The sequence below is a fragment of the Mauremys reevesii genome, linkage group 15 (genome assembly GCF_016161935.1).
Source record: "Mauremys reevesii isolate NIE-2019 linkage group 15, ASM1616193v1, whole genome shotgun sequence".
In the NCBI taxonomy this organism is placed as follows: Eukaryota; Metazoa; Chordata; order Testudines; family Geoemydidae; genus Mauremys; species Mauremys reevesii.
In genome coordinates, this window is record NC_052637.1 from 28408380 (window position 1) to 28424934 (window position 16555).

The 16555-nt window shown below is 47.1% G+C and overlaps 2 long non-coding RNA genes across 3 annotated transcripts in view; one reads left to right on the forward strand and one right to left on the reverse strand.

The window, feature by feature from the left end:
* Nucleotides 1–15369, reverse strand: part of LOC120382846 — a 108295-nt gene extending 92926 nt beyond the window's left edge. For both annotated transcript variants that reach the window (XR_005588256.1, XR_005588257.1), the window contains exon 1: nucleotides 15198–15369. This is a non-coding gene — a long non-coding RNA (uncharacterized LOC120382846). The remainder of the gene's footprint in view (nucleotides 1–15197) is intronic.
* On the forward strand, nucleotides 1355–7927 carry LOC120382847. Its single transcript, XR_005588258.1, has 3 exons — nucleotides 1355–1730; nucleotides 2746–2903; nucleotides 7729–7927. It is a non-coding gene; the product is annotated as an uncharacterized LOC120382847 (long non-coding RNA).
* Nucleotides 15370–16555: the final 1186 nt, after the last annotated feature.

The following is a 16555-nucleotide window of genomic DNA, read 5'->3' on the forward strand; positions in this document are numbered from 1 at the left end:
GAAGGGGCGGAGATTTTTTTGACCACCAATAGTAATAGCACTGGAGGATGAAATCTGTGCCAACCTAGCCAGAAACACTTTGTCCTTCAAGATGCATTAAGACTGCTCTGCTTTTGGAAATGGCAGTTTTAAAATATTTTCCAGGCAACAATTCCCATTGGGCATACCCAGCCCTTATAAGGACCTCATCAAATCCTCCTCTCTGCAAATATCCCTACCACAAGGGCTTTCTTCCTCTGTCATCCCTCACTGCATTCCCATAAAACCCCCCAGTTTGTTCACTAGGCTATTAAGATAATAGAGAAATGGCTCAATAGGCAGGAGTATCTTCCACTCGCAGGTCTCTGGTGATCTGACTCATTGCTCACAGCCCATTTCTTTAGATATGGCTCCCTGTCCAGTTCAAGGAGCCATAAAACAACCTGCCATAATATAGGACATTAGAGCTGTGTCAATTAGTTGTGATTAGTTAATCAAATCACATGGCATTGTTTCCGTGCCTGGATTGGCTGAGCATGCAATCCCTTCTGGCATGAATACTCAGGCATCCACCTTTGAAATGTGCTTTCTACTGGCACAGTGTCAGTAGAATTCAAATGCACAACTGCTGGTGTGTGAAGCAAGCACAAACAGGAGATGGTCCTGGCAGAAACAAAATGGATCTATATTGTCAAGCCAATAGTCATGGAAATTGACAGTATTCTCCCAGCTCATCTGGAGCAGCATTGGGCCACTACCTCAGATGGTAATCATCATAGCACCATTGTCTTCAGTAAAGGCATGCTGATTTACATCAGCTGAGAATCTGGGCCACTGTCTCCATTCCCCAACTCATTACAGAAGGTAGTCTATTTGGCACATTGCTAATGCATATTAAATAGAGAGATGTAACCTTTCCGAGGGTCATCTTTGCCTGGTTCCCTCTCCAATTCCTGCCATGCAAATTAATGGACTATAACACCATTTAAGTCACCTGGAAATCATTAGCACAGGAGTTAATGAAGGGTTTGATAACTAACAGCCTCTGGAAGCACTTTTAGGCATTGGGTCTGCCTGCCTAGCCTTATTCTTCAGGGACAGATCATCCTCCTACAACCCATGTGTCACTTCCCTGAACTCTAGAGAAAGATTTAATCTAAACGCACCACTGGGCTTGGTCACTTTTGTAAAATGATTTTTGCTCATTTATCTCCATTCTGCCTTCCCAAGAAGCTATTTGTGTGTGCACGCTTCGGCCAAATTTATCATCACTATAAAATGGTTGCCTGTTCTAGTGTGCGACCTCGACACGCACCCCACTGTGATGTTTTAGAGGCCTTTGTCTGTTTCTATGGCAACAGAAAAAGACCAGCACTTCAACAGGCTAGGGGAGAAATCCTGAGCGGATGGGCTGACTCACAGGATTCTTGTGACTTTCCTTTATGTTTGTGAGGACATGAAGAGTCCAAAAGAAAGAGAAAGATGCAGAACAATGGAACATACTGGAATAGAGGGATCCTTCCGATTTCAGTGCTTCTGATCCAGCAAGGACCAACCACATGCTGATCATCTGTCACTGCAGCATTCTCCTCAGAGATATTGAAAGGAAAAGGCTCTATTGATGCTGCTATCATAGACAGAACCTGTGGTTCTCTCTACCTCTCAAACTAACACAGCCTGTCACCACATAGGCACTCCCCAAGACCAGGATTGGACTGGCAGTAACAGAATGAATCGATAAACACACTACGGTTGGCTTTGATTTTATATATATATATACACACACACACACACACGCCAACTCGTTCGATTTTGGTAGAAGGAACAGGCGCTAAATGTCAGTCAAGAACCATGCAGGCAACTGTGAGGACACAGTCACATTTGAAACACACAGAAACTTTGTGTGGAATTGTAACTGAAAGTTGTCCTTGCACTGCAACCCCTGGGCCTGCTTTTCAGAACTGGGCTGCATGTTGGGCACTGAGCAGCCACAAAAGTCTGACCACAAATGTCACGGTGGGAGCTGCTAGGTGTTGGGCTCTTTTGAAAGTCTAGCCCTGACTGAGCCTGTTGGGCACTTGAAAAACTGGGTCTGTGTGTATAGTATTAGACTGTGCACTCTAATGTGGGCAGGCACCATTATTGTCCTGTGTTTGTGCAGCGCCTAGCACAATAGGGTGCTGGTCGTGACTGGGGGTCCTAGGCACTACCACAATAATTTGTCTGTCCACGCTTTTATAGTAGTCTGCACAGATTAGAATCTGAGGGTTCATTCCCAAGGTGTTTGTGAGGTTGTTCGCAACTCTGAAAAAAATGTTATGGTTGTTCCCTCAAAAGTTTACAGCTGAGCACTGACTTAATACAGCTTTTAAACTTCACTATGCAGAAGAAATATGCTGCTTTCTCTCCTTGTTTTCCCCAGTAGTTTACATTTAACAGTACTGTACTTGCTTTTTGGGGGGGGGGTGGTCTCTACTGCTGCCTGATTGCATACTTCAACCACAAACCTCATTTGGAACTAGGTCAGTCAGCTCATAACTCTGAGGTTCTATTTTATCTATTTTTCCATATTTGTTATTTGGACCCAGCTCCACAATGGTAGCTTAGGCACCTAAACCCCAGGGCTTAGGCTCCACTGCAATCTACAAAACACGCACTGATGTCTGCAGGCATCTAAACTCACTTGGTGCCTAAATTTCCAGGCTAAAAGTTCCCTCAGCTCCTAAGTTTCTGCCTCTCAATATGAGCACTGCTGCCTCCCCTTAGGTGTCCAAATGCCCATTATGGGACCAGGCTGGAGAGCAGAGCCAAGGAAGAACCAGCAAGATGCAGACAGTGTCCAGGAGGCACAGGGATGAGGACACGTCTTCCTCCCCCCAAATCAGGCAGAGGTGGAAATTGAACCTGGGTCTTACACATCTCAGGTGAGGCTCTAATCACTGGGCTGAAAGTTTTAAGGTGAGTGATGGCACTACCTGTAACACTGCACCCCATATTCTTTGTAAAAATAGTTATAATAGAACTATGGCATAACTAAGATATGTTTTATGCAAGATAGGTCATGCAAGGTATCATTGGAAAGGTTATGATTTACTGAATGCGATTATCCAATTTGTATGTATGCATGTATCATTTCTGTATCTGAAGTTAGGAATATTGACTATGTAACAAATACCACTGTGTGTACACTTGGGGAACACCCACCAGACAGTACATAATAAGCCTGAGTGGGCCATTAGGAAAGACAATGGGTCTTTGAAGATGCTGATCTCTCATCTTCCTGGAGTTCCTTCCTGTAGATGTTACAAATAAACCTTGTTTTGCAGTCGCTTTAACACCGCAAAGGCATGTGATGTCACTTGATACAGAGTACCACCTTGGACACTGCTGGTATTATTCCAGTGGAAACAAAGAATTCCCGCCTTATGTAAATCCTATTTAAGGCTGGGAAGTGAGTTAATCAGGACTCTTCTCCATTGCCCTCACCCCCACCCAAGAAGGAAGACTGCTAAAAACACCTGAAGAAACAAAGGAACTAAACTGGGGAAAGGCAAGGGCTGAGTCCAGGTTGAGACAGGGGTCTATCCTCTGAAGAGAAATAATGGGAAAGTCTGAGCTGCAGAAACTCTGCAACCTGCCTAAAACAACATTTAGGGTGAGAAATTACTATTTGTAACCTGTTTCTTTAGTGTATTAAGTTTAGTTTGCATATTGTGTTTTATTTGCTCAGTAATCTGCTTTATTCTGTTTGCTATCCCTTATAATCACTTCAAATTTACTTTTTGTAGTTAAACTTGTCTTTGTTTTCTATAAACCAGTTTGTACAATTCATATCTGGAGGGGACAAAAAGCTGTGCATATCCCTCTTCTTCTTGAGGGAGGGGGTGATTTTTATGAGCTTGTGCTGTACAGATTGCTATACAATATAATTTTGGGTTTACACCCCAGAGGAGGTATGCATGAGAATGCTGGGTAAATCCCTGAGCTGAATCATCCCATAGAGAGCTGATTTCAGTCTGTGGCAGCAGCTGGGTGTGGCCTTACCTGTGTGCATGTGCTAAAGAAAGCTTGAGGGCATGGCACGGCACAGCAAGGATAGGATGAGGAAGCCCAGGCTGATGGAATGGGTGGGCTCAGTGCGACTCCAGTATATCATGTGGCATCCCGAACAGGGGGGGTCCAACCTGTCACACTACCATACACAAAATGTCTGGAGAAGGGACTGAGGCAGCTGTTTCACTCATGCTCACAAAAAACAATTTAAGTGCTTAAGCCACCTGACTCCAGGCAACTGGTTCCCATTTGCAGATCACTAGCAAGGATAGGCACTGAACTACTTCAGAGAGGTAGGGCTTAGCACACATTCCTCTCCTCAGTGTTTCCCATTGGCTAAATTAGGTGTCTGTCTGTCTAGCTTGCTGGCTTTTGTGGATTGCATTCTAAGGCACCTACCCCTCCCCAGGCATTTTATAGGGACCCTAGGTTCCTAACTCAGGTTGTATGGCTCACCCGGTTCTTCCCGTGATTTTCTAGGTGACCAAAAGTTATGACACTGAGCATCACCATGCCTAACACCCAAGTCCCTTTGTGGATCCTGGCCTCGATTATAATTGCACAAAAGTTCCACTGAGGGTAGGAATGTGGAGAATAAACCACTGTTCCTGCCCCTTTAGAGCTTGCCTCTCAAAATTTTGAGATGCACCAGGTAGGTTTAAGAAGCTGCAGGAGAGCAGTGGCAAGAGAGGGGGAAGATTCTGCAGTAAGTGCATGCACAACTGGTTAGTGCAAATCATTGAATGGATTCTTTTTATATTGTGTATAAAACCAGCTGCCTTCAACTGACACCCAATCTGGCCATCATTGGGTGGCTGGTTCCCTGCAGCTATCATAGCAGACCTGGGTCCAGAAGAGGGATTTGAAGGAGAAAAATGTTTTGGATAAGTTTGTGTATGGTATTCTATGTGGAAGGGGAAGCCTGAAAGAAATCATGGATGTATTTGTGGGAGATGCAGACCATTGCTTCTGTTTCTCTCTGTATGTGCATCTGTAAGTGCTGCTACATGCATTGTACATACACTGTATAGACAATACATAGGTGTATGTAGATCTGGAAGCCTGTATATTCAGTATCTCTTGCTGTACTACTCTTTAGGACTTTGCCACCCTATCTGCTCAGAATAATATTTTCCTCAGCCTCTCTCGATCAGCTTGGTTCACAAAAACAAATTGGCTTTTTCTGTCCAGTTCATGCATTGTAAGAAATGCCAGCCAAGGAAATAGATTGTGACCCTGTACATCACTGAGAAGCAGCTGCATTTTCAATGATTACCGGGTCCATGCATGGTTGCAAGTGGCTACAACAAAGTGTAACAGACACCAGAAGTACTTTTTCCTTAGGGGCCAGTTCCTAGGATGTGCAGAGCTTGGCTTGATGGAAGGTGGTTCAGACTCTTTACTGAGCTGGTTAGTGAATAAGAGAATGCGCAGTGATCTCCATTGGTGGGCGAAGGGGTCTCATGGTGGAGAGGTGGCTTGCCCGGTGTGGGTAGTTTTCATAGGATGGTTGGTGCACTGCATAAAGCATGCATTGGGACACTGGAGTTTGCATTAGAGGGGGTGATAGTAGCACAAGGAACAGGAGACAATGCACATGGGGTATGAATTTCACAAGGGATGAGTATGCATGAAAGCTTGGTAACTTTAAATGAGGAGAGCATGCATGGCAGAGGGGAATCATCATGGATTGTGCATTGGGGCAGGTAAATCAAGATGGAAGGTTCACTAAGGGATGCAAGTAGCAGGTGTCTTAGAAATAGGACGTGCTTGGGGATCAAGCTGTCCCAAAGAGGGGAGAATGTGTGTGGGTGGCTGGTTTTCTGAGGGAATTTATGCAAGGGGACAGAGCTGTCCTGGGACTCCGCATAGTGTGGGGAGTACAGGAGTCTAATGACAGGGGCATGGAGGAGCTCATGTGGAACCAGCAGGTCTCATTTCCAGACCACAGTGAATCAAACTCTTGGTCACTTCCTATGCCTATTGTGCTGTATTAGAGCCTGGTGGGTATTTTTTTTAACCCCACTCCCACCTGCTCCTGCATTGTTTTCTTGCATTTTTATCCTGCTCCCACCTACAAAAACCTTAGGTCCCACAAATCCTGCAAGAAAGATAGCATGGTGAATCTACTTTGACTTTTTTTAATGTATTGTATATAAACTGAGCTCAGACATTTTACCATGAAAATAATTTAAGCAAGATTTGTTTTATGTAAAAAAAATACATTCACTGCTGTTACAATCAGCATCAAATCTTTCAACCCTCACTTAAAGTATTAAATACCTTTTTTTAACTAAGGTCTTGCTTTACCTTGCTGAAATTCTATTTATGACCAACTGAAAAGAGATTTAGTGCTTCCCTGCAAGTTACTGCAGCCTGTTTATGCAGGAAGGATTGGGTGGACAAAGTATATCTTACCTGCTCCTGCTATTATGGCAGCGGGTCCTGTGGGACCTGCAGGATCCCAGTCCCACTACAGGGCTCTACCCTGTATTGTAACCATCAGTTATGTTACCTTGTGTCACTCAAGCCTTTCCACCAATCTTACCTTAAGTCTGGCAGCAGTTCCATCCCCCAGTGCTCTGCTGGGATCTTGCAGCAGAACAAGTCCCTTCCTATATTTCATAATGCTAGATTCCAGGGCCAGAAGGGCCCATTGTAACCATCTAGTCCAAGCTCCTGCATAACATAGGGCTTTCCTTAATTCCTGTCTGAATTAGAGCATACATCTTTTAGAAGAACATCCCATCGTGATTTAAGAGTAGGGAGTGATGGAGAATCCACCATAATCCTTAGTAAATTGTTCTAATGGTTAGTTACCCTCACTGTTAAACATAGAGTCTATGAACCTAGGACTGGAAGGGACCTCGCGAGGTCATTGAGTCCAGTCCCCTGCCCTCATGGCAGGACCAAATACTGTCTAGACCATCCCTGATACACATTTATCTAACCTGCTCTTAAATATCTCCAGAGATGGAGATTCCACAACCTCCCTAGGCAATTTATTCCAGGGTGGTTAAACACTGGAATAAATTGCCTAGGGAGGTTGTGGAATCCCCATGTGCATCTTATTTCTAGCTTGAATTTGTCTGATTTCAACTTCCAGACATTTGATCTTTTTATAATGTTTGCTAGCCTGAAGAGCCCTCTATTAATTTCTATTCCCCATGTAGGTACTTTAGTCTGATCAAATCGCCCCATAACCTTCTCTTTGTCAAGATAAACAGATAGAGTTCTGTGAGTCATCACTATGTGGCACATGTCCATCCCTTTATTTGTTCTTGTGGCTCTTTTCTGAGCCCTCTCCAGTTTATCAACACCACAATTGGACAATAGTTTGGTAGCAGTCACCCCAGTGCTAAACACAGAGGTAATATAACCTCTATTTCTTTGTCCATTCCTTTTGGCCACTCTGGGATCTCATGTTCAGGTGATATTCCACCCTGACCCCCACATCATTTCAGTCACTACTTCCCAGGATAGAGTCCTTCCCATCCTGCAAGTATGGCCTCCATTCTTTGTTACCAGAGGTATATATTTAACTGTGTTAAAATGCATATTGTTTGCTTGCACCCAGTTTACCAAGAGAGCCAGATTTCTCTGTATTAATGACCTGCCCTCTTCATTATTTACCACTCTCCCAAATTTTGTCTCATCTTCAAACTTCATCAGTAATGATTTTATGTTTTCTGCCAGACCATCGCTAAAGGTGTGAAGTAGCACAAGACCAGGATTGGAACGGATCCCTGCAGGACCCCACTAGAAACACACCCATGTGATGATTCCCCATTTACAACTACATTGGGGAATGGATACATTGTAGTTGTTAATCCATTTAATGTGGGCCATGTTGATTTTATATCATTCTAGTTTCTTAATCAAAATATTGTGCAGTACCGACTTCTGTAAGACACTTATTTTCCATAAATCGATGTTCAGTGGCATTGTGTTATTTTCTTTTGGTTCTTTACTAATCAGTTCCTGTATCAGCTGTTCCATCATTTTGCCCAGGATCCATGTCAGACTGACAGACCTGTAATTACCCAGGTCAACCTGTTCATCCTGTTAAAACAATGGCAGATCATTTCATCTGGGGAAAGGCTGTGAGATTCAGCTGCTTGCTTTTAAAATAATCAGCATTACTTTATTTTTCCATTCATGACACTCTCTGCATTTCCTTTCTCCTCAGCAGGGAAGGACTAAGGGTTGGATTCCATTTTTATTCCTGCAGATGATTGACTAAGTTCTTGCACAGTCCTAAGGGCAGTGCTGTACAGTTCCAGGTTAGAAGATTCACTGGGGATGTTTCCACAGCCTTGAGTAGGGAAAAGAGCCCATGAAAGTCAGTGCAGGTAACAGAATTGGCCCTGGAAGAGATGGGAATCCACCTGCTGAGGGGGTTTTGGGAGGCTACAGGAAAGGACATTAGAGGAACCACATGAGAGACAGTCCAGCCACCTTACCAGCTATGATAAAGCTGCAAGCAAAAGTCACACCACAAATCCAGGAGAGAGAGAAACCAATAGAGGCTGTGAGAAAGGTGCCAGCGAGAACTCAATGGTAACACAAATTCAGAGTGCATGAGAGAGACCTTGTAAGGTCACAGTAATAGGTTGATCAGATGCAGAGTTACCTTGCAGAGATGCTACTGTGAGCATGTGTATGGTTTTCTGGAAACGTTCAGCTTGGGGGACAGAGCTGATCTGTAGAGAGTTATTGCTTCCTGAGAGTCTAGAGCAGTGGTTGTCAGCCTTTTTTTCCATTTGCAGAGCCTTAAATTTCAAGTGGAAGTGCAGATTCCTTTTAAATGGATCCACAGACGGCAGGTTGTAAACCAGTTCTAGAGGGACTGCTGCAGTAGCCAGCTCCCCATTGGGCTGACTTGATTTGAACTCTAGCTGTAAGAAGGCCTTTTTGCCTCCATTTAGTGAGACTTAAGTTAGGGCCCAGTCTTTCCCTTAGAAAAAGCCTGTTCCCTTTGTTTAGTTGAACCTGACACTGTAGGCTGTTTGTGCCCATCTGGCTTTAATGAAGAATCTGCTACTGTATCATGGACTCCACCTACAGTAGAAATCTGTTATTTCCTCCTCCTAGGGCACAATCATTGTTAGGTAGACCACTGAAGTAGTCTGTATCAAATCAGGTAATATGTATTTAAACAAAAATCAAGAGCAAGACACCTACCCTGGAAAGCCCATAAGCTTGGCCTGCTAACAAATATCCTCATCTGGAGCAGAGCTTCATCTCTTCCCCCCGGAGTCTGTATTATGGGCCAAATTCAACTTTGACTGATGTCAATGGGAGTCTTGTCATTGTCGTCTTTAGGAGTTAGATTAGGCCACCTATTAGATCAAATTAACTACTGTGCTTAGCTATGAAGTGCAGTTTCTAGGACTGTACTGGAACTTCATTTCCATTTGCATTTTTCATATGAATTTTTCCCTTTTAAATTTCAGTGCCTTTGCAACCTCTGGGATTGCTTCTCCTCTCACACCCACAGAAATTGGAAGTAACTCCAATGAAGTCAGGAGTTACACTGGTGTAAAACTGGTGAGAGAACAGAATCAGGCCCACTCTACTTTGTTGTGACTTTGAGCATCAAACAGACCCTCAAGCTGCAAACAAAACACAGCAGAAGCCTCAAGTTTCATCCATGTCCTGAGAAACCAGCCCTTCACAAACTCATAACGCAACTCCATTGCATGTCAATGGTCTTTCACAGTCAGATTGTCTAGGACTAAAGTCAGGTCTCCGGGGTGGGGAGGGCACAAGGAGGAGAGAGGGTGCACAAGAGAGTTTGGGCACACAGTGCACGTCTCCTCTGCAACTGTCTGTACTGAGGCTGGACAAAAGTGGCCGCTGAACTGCAGCCAGAGGCAGTGCTTAGAAATGTAAAGCTTGAGTGCACAGAAATCAAAAGGCACCATGGTTTCCTAGTTAACAATTTACACAAAACTCAAGTGAACACAGCCCAAAGGCCTGAAAACCTCAGGCAACCTTTATAGTCATCTAGGCAGAGTTTCCAATGGGCAACAAGCTCAGAGTGCAATTGGCTTCAAGCTTCACAGCTCTATCAATTGGATACCAATCCCAACCTCTTCACTGCCCCCCAGATAGGTAGCAGATGGCAACCCCAACCAGCCTCTGGGGTATGTCTTCACTGCAAGTGAAGACGTGATTGTAGCATGGGTTGACATGCCCATGCTATAGTCCAGCTAGTGCAGATAATAGTAGCAAAGTCACAGCAGCATGGGCTTAATTGAAGGTTAGTACTCAGGCAGCAAGCCATGTATAAACCTGAGCAGCCATGACTTCACCACGACTACCCATGCTAGCTAGACTAACGCTAATATAGGTATGCCTACCCATTCTACAATCACACCTTAGCTTTGCAGGAAAGGCATAACCTAGGGGTGATAGCCCCAGGGGAGGGTGGGAAATATATCACTGCTGCAGAATGTTCTTTTCCCCTTCTATTTTCTGAAACGAGCATGGAAGACTCTGTAACAAGGAAATAACGGTGGTGAAATATAGTTCTGTCATTACAGTTATTGCTCTGCTCCATGCCACAGTATGGTTGGTAATGAGAAAGCATTGATATGTCTCCTGTAAATGGGAAACTCTATGAAGGCACATTTTAGAAATACAGTGATGGATTGTGGCCTTGGATGCTTTTTATTTGTCCTAGCCCAGTGCTTTTTCTGCATCTTTGTAAGTGTGATTGTGGCAATAGCCCCATACACCCTGGACACCCTCCGCCTCCTCATGTTCAGTGTGGTCACTGACCACCAAGCCCTTTAACTGTAGGGCTCCAGGGCAGACTGGATAGGAGGGGAGCCGTTGTCTGCTCTGGTCACAATTGACAGTTTATTGCACTTATCCAGCACCTTATGGACATGAATTAGAGTAACACCACCAACCTCAGAGGGGTGCTGTTATAGCCATTCTATAGAGGGAAAAACTGAGGCAGCAGTCTCACACAACCTGAGTCAATGGCAGAGCAGGGCCTAGATTAGAACCCAAGGATTCTGGCTCTCAGCCCCCTGCTCTAGCTAGCAGGCAGATTTTCACTTATACCTTTACCCCACACTGACAGTGTAAACAGGTCTAGATTATAAACTCTTTGGGGCAGGAATAGTCTTTGTTCTCTTTGTACAGCACCTAGCACAATGGGGTCCTGGGACATGACTGGGGCTCTGAATGCTGCTGTAATTCATATAAAAGTAGGAATCAGTGAACTACTTTAAGACCCCTTCACACTGCCAGAATGACATACAGGTGCCTTAGTTTAAATGAGCACATGGGCCCACTACCTGGAGAGCTGGCTCCTTCAGTTGTCCAACCTTCCAGTTATTGCCATGGGACCTAGGACCACCAACAAGCCCACTGGATTTTAGTGTCTCCTGTACATGCTGTTTCCTCAGCCTGTCCTTTTCAACCCCTGCTACTACTATTCTCATCCACCTCCCAGTTCCTGGCTTGTGCAGCACAGTCAGCTCTCCTAGCATCAGCCTGCTCTCTTTAGCTCAAATGCTTCCCCCTGGACCCCTCCAGTGTCCCTGTCTGATCCATCAAGCGATTACAGGTTTGGTGTGAACACTGCCCATTCAGCAGTTCCAAAGTGTCCCTATTAATGTTTCCCTAGCAGAGCCATGAGAAACCTCAGCTTTACACCTATGAAGAAAGCTTGAGTTAAACAAGCAGCCAGATCCCATGAGATGGGAACTTGCAGACTTCCCAGGCTGAATTCAGCCCCAGTAGAGCTCCCATGAAGTCCGTGGCATTACATCTGCTATTTCAAGGCCGAATTTGTTCCTTCATGTCCAAAGTATCTTCCCTTCCCAGTACTTCTGCATTCATCGTTGCTGAAGGCAGCAATTGCGTATAGATTTGTGAAATATTCAGGGTGTCATTCAGATAAAGTTTCACTGTGCTTAAGGGTACATGCAGTAAAATGCTTCAAGTTATCAGCTCTGTGGGTTGTTCTTTTGGACACAAAATAGCCCAGAGAAATGCAGTTGTATTTGCAGAAAGAAAGTAACCATACAATCAATCTCACAGCTGCACTATTCTGCACATGATAACCAAGCCCACCTCCTGATGCGGGAGGAAATGCCAAAGCCCGCAGAAGCCCACACTTAGCCCCTCACATGAGATTCCCAGGTCCTGTCTCAAGATGGATTGGCAATGCAATGGAAACAGATCCTCAGTGCTACCTTAGCTTTTCAATTGAGATTTCAGGGCACAGAGCCAGCATGGAAGTGAAAGATAGTGCTGCATTTGGTTTTGAACTTGACAAATTGCCTCTAGTTTTAGGCTGGTCTGAGCCATAATCCTGGGTCCAAACATTCCTGAATGCACAAATGTCAGAAATCTGAGTGTTGCAGCTTGGGCCCACCATTCTGCTCTCCTGATGACAAACTAACAGGCAGAGAAAGCGGCAGAGCAGAAATAATTGGTGGAAGGTGGTGGACGTTGTGCAGATGAAGAGTTGTATGGCTTTGAAACTGGGATTTGCAAAGGGGCCTGAGAGTTAGGTGCCTTATTCTCACTGGAACTCCATGGGAGCTGAGCACGTAACTCAGACACCTCTGAAAAAAGCCCAGTCTAAAAACTGAATCAGTCCAATAGGAGAAGTGGAGATTCTCAGGAAAGCTAGTTGGGTTAGTCAGACATCTGTTTTCTTTTATTGGCAAATCTGCCATCAGACTTGGATATTTGTCCTTGTGTTCACTATTTCTAATTATTCAAACTGATGCAACCACACTTTAGCCTGTGGGGTCAATACTAATTTCACTTTTCCTAGTTGCTGTTTTGTGGCAGGTGATGGGTCACCTAAGTCACACAGCACTTTTTTCTGCCCCCCCACTGAGCAACTATGTTTTTGAACAAGAGACCAATGAACAGTAAGCAGGGCCAGATTAACCTTTTGTGGGTCCGGCGCCAAACATATTTGTGGGCCCCCATAAGGGCAGTGGAGCATGGCCTGGGGAGATCAGTCCCTGGAGCGAGGGGCTGGGGAAGGGCAATGGGGAAGGGCATGGCAGGGCCTGGGCCAGCCCCCCTCCAAGGGCACTATTTACAAACTGGCAGTTGCCAGATGCACAGTGGCTCACCCGGCCCTGTGATGCTCGCATGCCCCTTCCCCTCAGGGGCGGGCCCATACTGCACCCACTGCCCCCCCCCATCCAACACCCCTCCCCCACAACTCCCTATGGCCAGACCCCGCCCCCCCCAACTCGCTATGCACTGCCCCCAGACCCTCCCACAAATACATGGCACCTTGTACAACACCTCCCCTGCCCAGCACCCCCCCAACTGCCCAGCACCCCACACAAACCACACTTCCTAATGCCCCAACACACACCCTTCCCTGCCCCCTCACAGCCCAGCACCCCCCTCCCGGCCACACTCACCAGCCCTGCTGGGAGGGAACTGTGTCTGCAGGGCTGAGTCAGCAGCGCAGCCGTGGCTGGTCCCAGGGAGGGAAAACCACTCCAGCCCCTGGCCGGGCTTCCTCAGGACCCACTTGTCTAGAGGGGCCCAGCCAAGCCCCCCCACCCAACTGGTTGAGACTGGTCAGGCTTCTGCACCAGTCTCAGGTGGCTCAGCTCCAGGGAGACAGGTGGGGCCCAACAGGTGGTGGGAAGCAGAGACTGTGGAGCCAGAGGTGCACTGGAGTCCAGCCAGGAGGAGCTCGAGGCCAACCGGCAGGCAGGTCGAGAGGGGCAAGTGATGGGTGGAGGGGGAAGCCAGCGGGCTGGCAGGGTCTCAGGGCACAGTGCAAGCAGAGCAGACCACATGGGCCTGGCTCCATGGCACCCCATCAACCCGGTACTGACAGTAAGGACCTTTATCTCCCCACCCCACACACGCACGGGATATTTGAACACAGACCAGCCATTCCCCAAACATCCATGAACAGAAAGTAAAGCAGCAGCTGCCATTAGGAAGCCATAGGAAAGTTTGCAAATGTTGATTTGCAGCATTAACCCTGCTCTAGTGGGTCAGCAAAAATTCTGCTTGTGGATGAGCAATTGCTCTGGGGCCCTTTTATTATTTTTAAAGTAAAAGCTAAAACCAATATCTTAGTACTTCCTACTCCTATGGCCCTTTTTATCTGAGGAGCTCAACGGGCTGTCCAAGGTAAGGCACAGTATCATGCCTTTTCCATGGGTTCACTCAAGGTCAGGCAGCAAGTTGGTAGCAGAGCATGTATATGGTTGTGTCCTAGGAGATCTGTCCTCATCTTGTCCCCTGCCCTAGTCACCAGCCCATACTTTTACACACGACAGGAACATCTGAGGCTAACAACTCCCCAGGCACCCAGGTTACACAGAGGCTACAGTCTGCAGAGTCTCTGTGTTTATCTAACTGTTTAAAGCAGGGATCTCAAACTCAAATCACCATGAGGGCCACATGAGGACTAGTACATTGGCCCGAGGGCCACATCACTGACACCTTTTCACATGAAGGTACAAAAGCCTCCCCCCACCCCCAATGAGGTCCTGCCCTGCCTCTTCCCACCCCCCATTCCAACCCCTTCCCCAAATCCCCACCCCTGCCCCAACTCTTCTCAGCCTCTTCCCCATAGCACATGGCTCCCTGCTCCTCCCCACTTCCTCCTGGAAAGTGCTAAGTGCCCCCCAAAAAGCTGTTTGGCAGCAGGAAGTGCCTGGCAGAGGAGTGGGGACATGGCATGCAGGTGGTGGGGGGGGTGTTGAGGGGAGCTTGCCAGCCACAGGAAATAACTCCACAGGCCACATGCAGCCCATATGTTTGAGACCCCTGGTTTAAAGCAACAAAGGTAAAGGGATCCCAGTCACAGGGTGCATTCACCACTCCTGGTGGTACATCGTGCTGGCTGTCCTGGGGAGTAGCTCCAACCAGGCATTGCACCCTCCCCTGGTGGTGTCTCTGCTGTCATCCTCTTGCCCTGCAGACTTCTCTCACTTTGGGAACCACAGCCTCCTCTTCACAACTCAGCCCTCCAGCCAGGCCACCATATGCATTCCCCCCCTTCCAGCAGTAGTATAACAAAGTCTTTCCAGGACAAACTGTCCCAAGCAGTCCGCTGCCGTCTACTCAGCCTACATCCCCACTGGTGGCAGGGAAATCCAGACCCACCCTACATCCCCACTGGTGGCAGGGAAATCCAGACTCACCCTCTATTCCAAGTTCCTTCTGGTTTAGGTGCCCTGCAATCACCAGCCAAGGCCTGCACTGTCCTACCTTACTGCTTTCCCCAGAGTCTTCTCCTAGCTTCCTTCCTCTCTAGGTCACTAACTCCTTCCTCTCAGGGATTGATTGCAGCCTACTTCCCTGCAGCTCCCTTCTATTGCCAGCTACCTGGCTTCATACAGGCCCCACCTGTTCCTGTCCGGCTACCCTGCTTCCAGTTTGCTCCCTGCTCCTGGGGCACCTCCTCCAGGTGCAGCCTGTGGAGTTAATTGGCTTGTCTGGCATATTAACCCCTTCCGGTCCAGTGTGCAATGGATACCCTGCCCCAATCCCATACATTTGGGGAGGGGGTAGCATTGAGAGAGAGAGAGAGAGAGAGGGGACAGGATATTCCAGAGCTCTTTGCAGACAGCTGTCCTAACCGCCGTACACGTGAGAGATACCAGTATTTATATTTGGTTAGGCCAGGCAACATGTGTTTGGGTCAGAAATCTTGCCTCCCTGAAAGAGAGAGTTAATTTCTCCATGATCAGGATGCATCAGACTCCTGTTGTTTTAAGTCTCCAGGGGGCATACCATGCTCCTGTAGCTGCCTGTGCAGTTCATGCCACTTAACCTCCTCCTGTATAGCAAAGGGCCCCAAATCACAGGGCTAGTAAGTCATCCGCACTGGGAGGACAACCCCTAGATTCACCGCAAAACACTGTGTGTTCATTTGGGGTGACAGCCACAGACCAACCCTGACCCCATGTCAAGTGGAGTGGGAGAGGAGAGAAGGGGGATAGAAATAGAGAGGAGGAAAAGTCACCCTCGCGGAGGGGCAGTAAGGGGCGGAGGCGGGCAGGTACGTGGTGTAGCCAGCTCTGTTAGCCTTGCATGGCCCTCCTGCTCATCCCAGCTCGAGGACTGACTTTGTCAGGCCTGTATAAGTTGTTGCGGAGATTCCTTTTCCCCAAACCATTGCACAACGTGGAGTCAGGGACAGGGCACGGCTAAGCCCCGAGCAAGTTACTTACTGCAACTCCAGTACCTGTACACTCAGCTCTATCTGATCAACGTAAAACAACGTCCCACGGCCTGTACATTTGGTTTCCATTAGCCTCCTCTCCCTAAAATCCCCTCCTAAAAGAAGCTATCCTGCCCCCTGTCCTTCCCATTCTGCGTCACCACCCATGTTAGCTGCGTCTCTTGTGCTGGTGGGGGGACAGACACCTTGCACAGGTGGTGGCACTGGCCCCAGCCCCTGGTGCAGCCTCAGGCAGCTCTGACTTACACTGACTGCCAGCAGGGCTGTTCCAGCAGCTGGTCTTCAGCCACGTGAAAAGGTGTCCTCTGATCCCTA